Below are 15,248 nucleotides of genomic sequence, written 5' to 3'. Positions count from 1 at the left end.
GTAAATAGCGAGAAGAAAATCTATTTGTATCAACCGATAGACAATTCACATGGTACAAAGGAGGTTGCGATCGTGGAGACGTTTTCAGATAATGTCACATATGTAGCTACAGCTCCAATAGATATACCCTTGGCCGATGGAGTTACCACGGTTAGGTTACAACAGGGTCAGCACTACACGGGTAGGGAGTTGAATTCAATCGTGAGAGGTGATATAAAATCAACACAACTAGCTAGAAACTCTAAGTTGAGTAAAATATTCAATATGGAGGGTGTAACGGAACTACATTTTAATCTTAATGAATTGGATAACTCGTTAAATCTTAAAGATGGTGAATATAGCAACAACCTGATGACATATCATATATCCGAGTATGGTGGTGATTTTACATATATTGAACCGAAAAATCCGCAATATAAGAAACTAAAGAAAGGTTTACTTCAATCACTTACCATGAGAGTCACAGGTCAGGATGGTAAGGTGCTATGGGGTGGTATGAAGACAACAGTTACCATTCACATAAGAGATACGGCGTACAGATGATACCGTAGCATTAACCGAATTAAAGTAAAATAAAATAAAAGTAATATGGAATAGCATGGAATACGGGAAAAAGTTAAACCCAGAGCGTTCACTTAGGATCGCACATGGCGTAAAAGGAACGCATCAAAAAGTAATTGTCACTCACAACCCGAGTGAGATTGATCAGAACCAGTTACTCCTGATTAGGTTCCCTAATTTAGGTAACGATGATGTCATTGTTCCTGGTACTTCGAAAATAAGTTTCGACGTTGAACTCGAGTCAAAAGTCGACACGAAGAGAACATTGGTCTCTAACATAGGGAGGGCAATTGTTAAAAAGCTAGCTATCAAGTTCGAGGGTACCGAGATTCTGAGCATTGATGACTTTGATCTTTTCGGGTGCTACAGAGATTTATGGCTAACCAAGTCCGAAAAAAGAAATGCAATAAGACAAGGTATCATCTTTGATGAAGGGTGTACAGAAAACTGTATGAAACTGAGAGTTGGAGCTGCGGATAAAGACGCATCGGAGGTGGTGGACAAAGCTATTTATGATGCATACAAAAACAAGTTCACCATACCACTAGATTTTGAAATGTTGGATAGCACGATTCCTTATTATCAGGCCGGATTAGGTAATAGGCTGTGTTATGAGATAACATTCAACAATTATGACAGGGTAGTATTATCAACACCTACCAAACCTTCGGGTTCCGCCACGGCACCGGCGCCGGATGCTAAATACAAAATCTCCAACATATCTCTAGAATATGAGATTGTGACACAACCCACACTCGCCAGATTCATCTCAAATGAATACCAAAACATGGCCGTACTTTACGACAGGTTTCTGAGACATAGACAAATTAGGGTGGATAAGTCAGACACAACGTGGAATTGGTCGTTCAATACACCGTGCAAGTCTCTGAAGGGTATATTAGTTCTGTTTGAGGAAGAGAAAGCTTACAAACGAGATACAGGTAGGTTCTACAATCCCAAGATCAAAAAGGTATCCTCCATAGTTGAGGGTAAGCCTAACCAACTTTTCGCTCAGGGGATGCAACCGTTTGAGCATTATGGTGAAATATGCAAGTATTTCGCGGAGGGCAAACAAAGGGATGGTAACGCCGGTGAAATACAGAAACATCTGCAACTACATGATGTGAAGGTCGCGGACTACCTAACCACGAAATATGCTCTATGGCTGGATTTCAGAACCATAGATGAAAACTCACTGCACGGGACCGGCCGACGGATTGAAAATGCGAGCGAGGGGATCACACTGCAAGTTGAAAAGACGGCCGAAACCGCAGGATCCTTAAACGCCTACATATATCTAATCATGGATGCTCAATTAAATATTCAAAACGGTGAAATTATGGATGTACTATATTAAGATGGACTACATGAAAGATCCTCACACAGCACTATTCGTCGGTCCCACGGGCTGCGGAAAATCCAAACGCGTAGTAACACTGCTGGAGAGTGAATACTTTGATCACTTCGATTTCATTGTGATTATATGTCCAACATTAAGATGGAACAAGACATATATGGGGAGTAACTGGTTCTGGAGGGATAGATATGTGATTCTAATTGAGCCCATGCGCATGTTGTATGAATGGATTCAAAAGATGACGGATTTCTGTGCCGGGTACAAAACATTATTCCTGATCGACGACATCATCGCGGATGAGAAATTGGACAAAAAGAGGCAACCGCTTCTGGAGCTGGCCATCAGCGGTCGGCATCGAAACCACACCATGTGGCTACTCACACAATCATACACCGCGATACCGAAGAACTTACGAAGGCAGGCGAAAATGTTATATGTGTGGTATCCGAAGGACAGACATGATCTCGCAACCATCCACGAAGAGAATGATGTCATTGAATCATCGGAGATCCAGAAGGTTAAGGAAAGGCTAAAAGATGGAAAATATACACATTTAGTCATGAGGATGGAACATCCAAGAACTCACGTGATTTGCTAGATTGGACGTTTTTTGTTACAAGAGTCTTGTAACAAATCTATAGGAAAACTACAGTACTATCCTATAATGATAGAATATATAAATTTCATATTACTGGTGATAGCTGTAGTGCTATTGCTGGTATTGGTTAGTTTCTGTCTTTTTTGTATTAAAAAATACCTATGGCTATTGAAAATGGCTGAAACGGTAATTGACAACCTAATTTTTATCGATGAACGGGACGAACGGGATGATGGGAAGAGACAGAAATTGCTCGAGTGCGTGCTGACCGGGAATAGCAAGTTATATCTTGGTAAGATGTATACGGAGGTGGAGATACAGAAGCTCAAGAATGATGAGGTGGATAAACTGTTCACCATATACGAGGCTAAACTATCCGGTCAAATGGTTAAGTCTTTAGGACAGTCAATAATCCACATGTACTCCATGGGCGCCTGTACAGCCCTGGGTATAAAAAATCAAAAAGCTCTGAGTGATGACCTGGAGAATGATCCATTCCTAAACTCGGCACTCCAAAGGTTCACATGTGATTTATATTATAAGTTCGGATCACTACTATCACCAATCAGTGTAGGTTTAATAACAGGTAGGCATTATATCGCGGGAAAAAATTTAAACAATATCGATACGGATACTAAAGATGTCGGATACTCCAGTTCAGGTGACAACGAAGAACCCTAAAAAGGTTGAGGCGGGTAAGAGACTGGCCGAATACAACCGTAAAAAGAGGGAGGATTATAAAAGATTGCTCATGGCACAGACGGAGGTACAGTCGGCACCTCAGACACAAACCCAGCCGGCACCTCAGACACACTCAGCACCCCAGACACAGTTGGAGGATCCTAAGGATATTGTCATTGAGGATTCTGTGACAGATGGTCCCAAAGGTGGGGTTAACAACTACGCAATAATGGGCGGCGGTGTTATAGTCATGGTAATAATTGGAGCGTTGGTGGTGATGAGGAACAACACCTCGCAGAGTAAGGTGAAGGATACCCCGCCGAGAGCTCCATCGGACACTAAAAAAACTAGGAGTAAACTTGAAATGGAATAAAGGGATAATATCGCGATATTATAATCTCGAAGTATATAAACATGGATAAGAAAAGTATAGTAAACGATATTTATAAGGCATCGGTCGTATGCGTTTTCGCCGTAGGCTATTCAATGCTCGGGAAAAAGGTATTAAAAATGACACCACCCTCAATTCAGAAATTTGACCTGGAAGATACCGGAAAGCTTGTAGCCATAGTCGCCGCAAGTGAAATGACAAGAGAATATCTAGTTAAGCAAAAAATTATACCTGAAACTATAAATATATAATGTTGCGAATACTGGAATGGTTGGTCTGGGTTTTATGCCAGCGCAAGAAAGTTGAGAGGATTTTACCCAAGGTGGAATACATCGATACCGAGGTCATAGACGACTCTGATGTCATAGACTCCGAGGCTATCGTATTAAAATAACGCCACTATATTATACCGGATTATATAAACATGGCTTCAATTGCAATGATGTTGGGAGGTGCCTTCGCGAACGCTTTGGCCTTCACCGGATCAAGCTACCTCTTTTCAAGTTTATCAAAGGATAGGATAGATAAGGAACGGAAGCGGCATGATCTAGCCATAGAACAGCTGCAGAAGGCTCAGGTTATATGGCAACGTAAAAGACAAGAGAGGGTTGACTTTATCAATAAGCAGCTCAGACTTGAGAAGAAGGCCGAGGGTAAATTCACGGAGCTGGATGACGCGATGCGGGAATATAAAAAAGTATTTGGAGGATCACCTCTCACAGATATTCCGCGCAGGCCCGTATTGAGCGACTTTTATACACCCAGCAATGGCCAGCATGAACGGGAATTGGCATTTATCGCGCTAAGCATGATTGGTGTCGGGGGCGCCGTGTGGTATTTCGAAAAATAGTACTATGCCGCGGGTATTATGTTACATTTGTCATGTAACATATATTCGGAATAGCTAACGCTTTGTAACCATGTAGGTGTATATCAGACCTCCGATTCCAACTATCAAAGCCCACAGGTTTTGACTCAACCAACCGACGGCTTTCTTTGCTCTATTTAGGATCCATGATACGATGGATCCAATTATACCGGGCAGTGATGCGGCTGCGGCACCGGCTAATCTACCCAGGAGAGATCCAAGCGCACTCAGCTTGTTCTTTATCCATTCCCTCGCACCACCTTCGGTTTTTTCATGATTTTTTGTATTACCGGTGGATGACCCCCCACCCCCTGGTGTCAAAGTTTCAACTAGAAGGCCGATAACCATACCAAATGCCGTTAGTACACTGACGATGGTGATACCCTGTTCACGGAATAGCGTTCGTATCTTTTCACCCAATGTAGTTTCTTTGTCAAGTACTTTGGTAATCGTCTCCCTGATGCTTTTTATTTGACTGTTAAGTTTACCTTTGAGAATATCGATAATCTCTTGCCGACCTTTCAACTCATTTTGCAAACCTTTCAACCTTTCTTTCGCTTCATTTTGTTGTTCCTCGGTCATATTTGGTGTGTTTTCCATCTCTTCCAACTTGTTTTTTTCTCTGTCAATATGCTGTTCGAGCTGAACCTTTTTTGCAACTTCATCCTGAAGACTTCCTCTTATGTTTCTCAATGATCTATCCAATCCTAGCAATTCACGCATAGGATATTCAAATAGATCACCGGTCTGGGTTGCTTCATGGTCTACAGATTGTTGTTTGACCAATGAAATTAAATCTTCCGCACTGTTCACAACATCTCCAGACATGGTTTCTAATTCTATATCGGTCGCATTCTCTATTTTATCCGGTGACGGTAGTCTCTCTTCTATTTTGTTTAGCCTAGCGGCCTGTCGGGGGGTTATACTACCTTTCGGTATATCGAACCCCAAACCGCGCAGCCTTTTCTTGCCCAGTATATCCGCAATGGTGCCGACGGTCCTTAGAGATCCGTCACTTGTCAGAGGTCTGTTATCACCCTTGTAGTATAATTCACGACCACGAGACTCAAACAGATCGGTATGTATCACGCTCGGGTTCTCGTTTGGATATATAGTTAGTAGCTTCTCATAGAGCGATTTAACCAGATCACTGGTAACTCTGGAGCGCAGAGAGGTTTCTCCACCGAATGATGTCTCCTCTTCGGGAGTATGTATCTGTACTCGTGTGCGTTCCCTCGGTACCAGAGGTGTGGAGTCATCGGTACCCTCGTCGGGTTGGTCGTGGTCACCAAACGGATCAATATCAATGTCCGCCATTATTTTATTTAAAGGATAGTTTTTTCCTAATATAATAGAAATGGCAGAGAGTTCTAGTACCAGAGAAGAAGTGTTTAAAACGGATATATCCAATTCCCAACTTGAGGAGCTGGTGAAATTACGAGGCAAGTTCCAAGACAGGACACACGAACACGGAGGATCTCTGATCATATGGTCGATTCTGGAGGGATTATCCGGAACCGCAGCAATTACCGGCTCGATAGCGACCGCGGTGACCATTATTAGAAATTTGGGCGGTACCCATGGAAATTACATGTGGAATTCGGGTATGTGTCTATTGGGCTCGGCTTCCTATGCGGTTACCGCCCAATATGTTAGGACATATCGGGAGAAACTTATCAAATTAAGAGCCGCATATCGCGTTGTGCAAAATGCCATCGATGTTTTCGATAAAACGCTACTCTGGCACACTCGGATCTGTAGAGCCGATTTTGAGAATTTGTGTGATACGTATCATAGAACTCTCAAGGATCTGGATAAACTGGATATAGGTTATTTAGAGTAAAGTTTTTTTCTTTGTAGTAACCACACAATGGCAGAGATTTATCCGAAGCTACCCACGGCTCCCGAGTATTCGAGCGAGCAGGACAAGTTTAATACTAATACTGTGAACTCTCAACTTGGGGAGCTTAGAAAATTACGCGATAAGTTCAATACAAAATATGAGAAATATAACAAGACGCTGCACAGACTGGTGCTTTTAAATGCCAGCGCCACGGCCCTAACCGTCGCTTCGGGCATAGGTTCGGTGGTAACCGGTGCCACGCTCATCGGAATCCCCGCTTCCGTGGGATTGGGAGCCGTAGCACTGTCCGGAACCATTTTCACGGGCTCCGTCATGGCCCTGATTAAAAGATATCGGAGCAAACTTGACAAGGTCATGAAATTATATGATGTTGCGACGTCCGCCATCGCCGTGTTTGAAAACTCCGTCTCGCGGGCTCTGAATAATGACGACATTAGTCACATTGAATTTCAAACCCTGAGCGGTATATACTACGAAGCTCTGGACAAGATGACGAAAACCGACAGAAAGATGGAGAGCGAAACTCGCAACCAGTTTGAAAAAAGTCTAATGGACGAGGTTCAAAGCCTCAGAAGGACCGTAAATCAAGGTTAGTGATGTGTGCATGTACGCCGCTCGCATATTTCGTGTGGTACGATAAAAGTGCTTAAAGTTTTTAGCCGTACATGTATATGCCATAATATGTCGGACATGAATACCACACCAGACTATAAATTGATGAAACTGCGAGAGTTGCGAGAGATTGCCAAAGCTCGTGGGGTGAAGTATATTTGCGCGATGAAAAAGGTCAGGCTGATTGAGGTGATTGAGAAGAATGATCTGGATCCGACATACACCATTGATCTGGATACCAAGCGGGAATGGTATGGATACTGCACCGGCTGGAGGGAGAAAAACAGGGAGGCGTACCTGAAATGTCAAAAACGTTATAACGACAAGAGATCTAAGTGATTGTGCGCATTTTTGTTACTCGGACGGGTAACAAATATCGGTGGGTGGAGATATCCATGGCGTGCGGATCGCTAACCTCAAATACGATCTATAAAAATTGGGTTAAAGATTCCTATATCGTATATCATATCATATCATATCCAACCATGACTTCGAGATTTACAGATGACGAAAACCGACAGTTCTCCGAAAGATTCGGCTCCTGGGCGGACGAATATTTCGGCCGCACAATAGACCCATGCCTGAATTCCGCATCCAGCAGATCTTGTTGCGAAGAATTACTGAACATGGTCGAAATATTGGAACTACAATATGATGACTTTGAGGGGATCGGTCCGGACTCTGATCATGAATCCTATGATGATATTATAGAACACGTAAAAGCTCGAAGTGTCTTACGCACCGGAGGAGTCGGACTCGGATACTATGCAACTCCCATAATAGAAGCGCGCGTCTATGCAGTCGCCACGGGTCCGTATGAAATATGGACATATATGGACATAGATGATGTCGAGGAGTACGACGATGTGGAGGAAGAGGAGGAAGAGGAGGAAGAGGAGGAAGAGGAAGAGGAGTACGACGATGAGGAGGAAGAGGAGGAAGAAGAGGAAGAGGAGTACGACGATGAGAAGAGGACGACGAGGACAAGAGCGCTGATTGATCGTGATTTTTTTAGTGATGACGATGATGACCTAGAGGACGAGGACAAATGCATAATTTGTCTTTCTAAAAGAAAGAGCGCAACCTTTGTTCATGGTAGAACGGGACATTGCTGCTGCTGTTTATCGTGCGCATATAAATTGGAAAAGGGGGAAGATAATTGTCCCGTGTGTCGAGCGCCAATAGATTTTGTCATTAGACAATATTGAACGCGAATTCCCGGCCTTTGTTACCCGCCCGAGTAACAAAAATCCCGAGGTGTCGATGGATACCCAAGACTGAGTCATAGCGGCCCTATCTGCCGACCACCCTGCGCGATCCCCGGCATCATCTTTACCAGAAACAGGTAAAGATATCGTCCCCTTTTTCACCAACCTTGCACATAATCAGGAGGTAAATCTGTATCTTCAGGTATTAACATCAATTCCTCTTTTACAAAAGCCCGTCCGGGTCCGTCTTGAACATAGTACATTACACGGTTACCAGGTTGCGCTATTACCTCACGCAATCTATATGTGTTTTTCGACCATATTCTATCGGTTGCCCGTCTCCGCCCATCATCATGCTCTTCACCAGGTTGTAGTAGATATCTATACAGGCCATCCTTAGGTAATTCTACTTCAGGTGGATAGCTCTCTTGATTAACAAGAGGCACCTCTTTCATTATAATAGCATCTTTTGGCTTCATATCAATCATCTGCGTCTTTGTATCGTTTAGCCTATCAATCAGTTTATACAGATGCTTAACCCATGTAGATGATACCTTTTCCGAATCATTCAGTTCTTGAGCATCTTGTATTTTGAATAAATTTTCCGCAAGTATCTTGTTCAACGCCTCAACAAAAGCTGTGTGCGTATGCTTATATTTTGTAGTCGCCCTTTTAATTTCAACCTTATGCTTCTCCAACAGCTTTGTCACATCTGCTTTGAATTCTGAACCGTTATCACATTGGAAAGTTTTCGGATAAGTTAATGGTCCTGCCTTGTAGATGTCTTCAATCATAGCGGCAACCTCTTTGGCTTTCTTAGTCCTCAAAGGTCTGGCTACTTTGTATCTGGAAGCAGCATCGATTCCCGACAAAATGTACTTATATTTATTACCATACAGTATGTCACCGGGCATGTACAATAAATCGAATTGATGTAAATTATTAGGGGTGGTAACTTCATAATGTGGTCTTTCAACATGTTTTGGAGCAGGTAAATGTACTTGCCAAAATGCTTGTTTTGATAGCCACTTCTTAATCTCCTTTGGCTTGAAACCGAATCCTCTTAAATTCTGAGCAGCCTTTTGTCCTTTCCATAAATTTTGAGGTTGATAGTAAGTCTCTTGAAGTTTAGAGTTTGACATGTTTTATTTATGCACGCCTTTATTTATCTCCTTTTTGTTATGATGTTGTACGATAAAAGTGCTTAAAGTTTTTATATGTATATGTATATGCGTATATGTCGGACATGAATACCACACCAGACTACAAATTGATGAAACTGCGAGAGTTGCAAGAGGTTGCTAAATCCCGCGGAATTAAGTATATCGTGGGTATGAGAAAGGCCAAGCTGATTGAGGTGATTGAGAAGAATGATCTCGACCCATCCTACACCATCGATCCGGATACCAAACGGCAACGGTACGGATACTATTCAAGGTGGAGGACGAAAAACAGGGAGGCATATCTAAAAGCTCAAAAACGTTATAACGACAAAAGATCCAAGTGATTGGGTATTTTTTTGTTACTCGAGCGGGTAACAAATATCGGGAATTCATGTTTAATATTGTCTAATGACAAAATCTATTGGTGCCCGACATATGGGACATTTATCCCTCCTATTCTCCAATATAGATGCACATGATAGACAGCAGCAAAAATGTCCCGTTCCACCATGAACAATGGTAGCGGTCTTTCGTTTAGAAAGGCAAATGATACATCTATCGTCTTCATCGATGTCATCGTCGTCCTCATCTTCATCAATGTCAAGCTGTGCTGGTACCGAACCAGGTGCCGGTTGTTGAAATGAGAGTGGTTTGGCGGATCCGGGATAATGCGATTGATCTATTGATAATAATAATTGGATAAGCTCAGCCCTTCTTAGATGCGAGTATCTAGATGCGCCGAGGAAACCCGCTCTGGCTCTTAAATCAGGGACCGTGAAAAGATAAAAGTCATCAATATATTCTCTACTGTAGGTGAGGGCGCGTACGATTGGTGAAGACATGGTTGGATATGATATACGATATAGGAATCTTTAACCCGATTTTATAGATCGTATTTGAGGTTGGCGATTCGCACACCATGGATATCTCCGCGAATTCCCGGCCTTTGTTACTCGGGCGGGTAACAAAAATCCCGCGGTGTCGATGGATACCACCCAACCACGGTGGATCGGTACTCTGTGTGTTTTAGCGTGTTTTACTACAATTTTAGCACGGTGTGGCAACCACAAACTAGGACACTCATGACCCTCCAACACGGTTTACGATTTTTTTTAAAAAAAGGGTTAAAGATTCTGTATTCGTATATCATACGCAAGCATGACTTCGAGAAATACCTTTGCTGAATTAAGAAAACTCGCTAAGGAACGCGGCCTACATGGCTACGCAAAGCTCAGAAAGGCCGAGATTATTGAATTATTGGGACCAACTACCGTTTCAGCACCGGTTAGACCGGTACCCATGCCGAGACCCTCGAGACCCGTACCGGTGTCGAGACCTAGACCGAGACCGAGACCGGCACCTAGACCGGTGTCGAGACCGATACCGGCACCTAGATACACCGGACCGCCTAGACTCTACAGCCCTTTACCAACATCTAGACCCACCATACATGTACCACCGACATCAATCAAATCTCTGGGGGGTTTTCTAGGATCCGACGGATCTGTACCCATACCGGCACCGAGACCTAGACCATTTAGATCTGGCTCTGACATGGATATTTTTGAGCAGGAAGAAATTGCTAAAACCAGACCTATTGTGAAAAGCAAGTTGATTGAATGGAGAGACTGGTTGATAAATCATGTACCTAAGGCTATTAAGGATAAAACAACAAAAGCTTTCAAAACCATGAAGGATAAGATCATGGGTTTTTATAAAAAGGGCAGTGGAGAGGAAGAGGTGAAAGAGGAGGAAGAGGTGAAAGAGGAAAATCCTTATACTCCTATTGAAGAAGCGTTTGTAGGTTCATACAAAAGGTTCAAGATAAACTCAGATGGTAAGAAGAAGAATGTCAAGGTCTTTCTCAAACAGGTTCAACCTATCGTTAAGAGGTTGATGAAGGACGTGCTCAGGCAGAAGAAGTCGCTGAAGACTCAGTCGACCCTGTGGGTGAAATGGGTAAAGGAGGACACCAGCTCGACCGATGCCCCGCGCGTACATGTCGATAAAGCTTTCAATAGCTATATGGAGATACTGCACGCCCACGATGACATTTCTGATGTTTTCGATCGGATGTGTAATAAGATAATCGAGCAGATTGAAAACCCTGCGCTTCCCGCCAGCGGATTCACAATCGATAAAATCCTACATATGCATGTGGACTTTCACAAACTAAAATTAACTAGAGGTAGTTCTTACTTGCCACTACCCAAGAATTTCAGTGGTAAGTTCTCCGTGATCAATCCCAAAAATGAAGATGATGAATGCTTCAAATGGGCCGTTTTAGCTGCCTTATATCATGATAAGATTGATAATCATCCTGAACGAATCTCAAACCTTAAGAAGTTTGAAGACAAGTGCAATTGGTATGGTATAACTTTCCCTATGGCACTAAACAAGATAGATTTGTTCGAGAGAAGGAACCCTGATATCGCTGTGCATGTTTTGACAAAAGATGACATAGAGGGTGTCTATATGTGTCGAAAGTCGAAGCATCTTGACCGTGATGAGACGGTTGTTTTGTTTTTACTGTGTGAAGGGGATAAGAGGCATTATATCGCTGTTAAGAACCTGAGTGGTGTCCTGAGCAAGGTCAACTCAAAGCATAAAAATAAAGTGCTTGAATTGTCTCTCTGGTTTTCCAAGCGAACGGAAAAGGGATGAGCACTTTGAGTATTGTAAGAATAATGATGCCGCTAATATTCAACTACCTAAGGAGGGTAGCACCTTAACCTTCACCCACGGTCAGTACCAGCTCAAAGCCCCATTCATCATGTATGCCGATTTTGAAGCTTTTACAAAACCTGAAGAGATAGAGTGTGGATCGTCCACCGAGAAAGTTGGTAAACATATCCCCACCGGATTCTGTTGTTATAGTAAATATGCTCATGGTGAAGTTTTGGACCCTCTGAAGCTTTACCGTGGTGATGACTGTGTTCCGCGCTTTGTGGATCATGTGGTTTCCGAGGCGAAAAGGTTATACAACATGTTTCCACAACTTGGTATGCAAGATCTAACCGATGAAGAACTTGATGGATATGAAAATTCCACCAACTGCCACATCTGTATGAGAGAATTTGGTGATGATGACATCAAGGTCAGGGATCACTGTCATTTTACCGGAAAGTTTCGTGGATCGGCACACATGGAATGTAATCTCCGTTACAAGGTGCCTAATTATATTCCGGTTGTCTTCCATAATCTGAGCGGATATGATGCGCATCTATTTATCAAAGAGCTTGCGAAGAAGTATGGAGAAGGTGGTATGAGTGTAATCGCTGAAAATAAAGAGAAATATATCTCTTTCTCGACCGATGTTAAGGTTGGTGAATACACCAACAAAAATGGTGAGATCAAAGACAAAAAGATAAAGCTGAGATTCATCGATTCATTTAGATTTATGTCAAGAGGATTAGGTTCCTTGGCTGACAATCTATCCGATGATCAGTGTAAAAACCTTAGAAAATTCTTCAATGATGAGCAATTCAACATAATGAGAAGGAAGGGTGTATACCCATATGAGTATGTTGATTCATTCGATAGGTTTAATGAAACCAGGCTTCCTTCGAAAGATGACTTTTATAGCAAGTTGAACATGAATGGTATCAGCGATGCTGATTATGCGCATGCCCAGAAGGTGTGGAAGGACATGAAAGTTGAAAATATGGGCGTTTATCATGATATCTATCTCAAGACGGATGTTCTGCTTCTGAGTGATGTGTTTGAGACATTCAGAGAGACATGTTTGAAAAACTATAAACTAGATCCCGCTCATTTTTACACGGCCCCCGGATTAGCTTGGCAGGCATGCCTGAAAAAGACAGATGTTAAGCTGGATTTGTTGTCAGATATGGATATGTTACTGTTTGTGGAGATGGGTATTAGGGGCGGTCTCTGTCAGGCCGTTCACAGACACGCGAAGGCAAATAATCCATATATGGGTGATATGTATAATACTTCGGAAGATACAACCTATCTACAGTATCTTGATGCTAACAATCTGTATGGATGGGCTATGATACAGAAGATGCCCACCGGGGGGTTTGAGTGGGATGGTTCCGGTAAATTTACACCCGAACTCATTTCAGAGTTGGCTGTGGAAAACGGTGAAAAGGGGTACATGCTTGAGGTTGATGTTAGATATCCACATAATCTTCATGACACACATAACGATCTTCCTTTCATGCCCGAGAGGAAGGTTATCAATGGTGTCGAGAAGCTGACACCGTGTCTTTCGGACAAGAGGAACTATGTGATTCATATCCGTGCGCTTGCTCAAGCTTTGAATCACGGTCTTGTTCTGGATAAGGTTCATAGGGTACTGAGGTTTGATCAGAGCGCATGGTTGAAACCTTACATCGACTTCAATACACAGCTGCGCACGGAGTCAAAGAATGACTTTGAAAAGGATTTCTTCAAGCTGATGAACAATTCTGTCTTTGGTAAGACAATGGAGAATCAGCGAAGACAGAAGGATATACGTTTGGCCACCAACCAAAAGAATTATGAGAAAATGGTGATGAAGCCAAATTTCAGGGGTGCAATCCGTTTCTCGGAAACACTGATGGGGATAGAGATGTCCAAGATCAAGATCAAAATGAACAAACCGATCTACCTTGGCCCCACAATCCTCCATCTATCCAAGATGGTTATGTATGAGTTCCACCATGATTACATGAGACCAAAATATGGTGATGATGTGAAGCTTTGCTACATGGATACGGATTCATTCGTTTACCACATAAAAACAGACGACTTCTACAAAGATATCGCGAACGATGTGTCTGCGAGATTTGACACATCTGGGTATGATAAGGAAGATGGTAGACCTCTACCATTAGGTTTGAATAAAAAGATCATTGGGCTGATGAAGGACGAGTTGGGTGGTAAGGTGATGACTGAGTTCATCGCCCTAAGAGCTAAGACATACGCATACAAACAGCTATGTGGTGGGGAGGGTAAGAGATGTAAGGGGGTGAAGAAATGCGTGGTAAGGGAGACCATAGGTTTCGATGACTATAAGAGATGCCTGTTTGAGGGTGAGAACATTTACAGAACCCAAATGACATTTCGATCTATTAAGCATGATGTTCACACAATAAAAACAAATAAACTGGCGCTCAATGCGGATGATGATAAACGCATAATTTCGGAAGATGGTATTACCACACTGGCGAGAGGACATTATAGACACACATAACACTATAAATTATAAGGCACGACAGATGAGGGTGGGTAGGGACCCATGGGGAGGGGAGGGAGGGGACACGGCGGGGGTTGGGGGGTTGGGGCGGATCCGGACATTCGTAGGTGCTAACGGATTTTATAGACTCTTCTATCGTTGATTTGACGTGGATGATCTATAAATTGACGTGGAATGGCACAGAATATATTAATCGCTGTCCTAGGATCCGCATTTTCCTATCTCTCAACGACCATCAAGGTTTATCAAGATCATAGTGTGTATCGAAAAAGTGTTTAATATTGCTTTGGAACTAACTTCGAAATTCGGCCAGCATTGTAGTTTGCATCTTTTGATTGCTTTTCATACTTTTTACTTGCCTTTGGGTTACGTATTACTGCTTCAACTGTGTATAGACCATACTTTACATTTTGTGGTGTAAATCAGATCAAACAATACCGAAACTCCTCAACTGAATTTCGAAGGTAAATTATAAACAGAAGATTTTTTGTTTATTTGTCCTCGTTCCTTGCTTTAGTCTGCGGTGTAATGTTAACCTTTTGTGCTCGTTACTCTAAAACAATGAAAGTGTCGATGGGAACGGTAGTCAATAGTATATTTGCGGAATTATGAATAGTATAAACCAACCCTTGTAAAAGTGTAATAAACAAAATTCATGTGTTTTTTACTTCGTGTGATCTATAACTTTAAAAAAAAAGATGTAATACAGATGCAATATTGGATATAAACAAAACAACCTCGA

The sequence above is a fragment of the Hydractinia symbiolongicarpus genome, chromosome 4 (assembly GCF_029227915.1).
Source record: "Hydractinia symbiolongicarpus strain clone_291-10 chromosome 4, HSymV2.1, whole genome shotgun sequence".
Classification (NCBI taxonomy): Eukaryota; Metazoa; Cnidaria; class Hydrozoa; order Anthoathecata; family Hydractiniidae; genus Hydractinia; species Hydractinia symbiolongicarpus.
The sequence above is the reverse complement of the archived record's forward strand: the minus strand, read 5'-3'. Positions refer to the sequence as shown.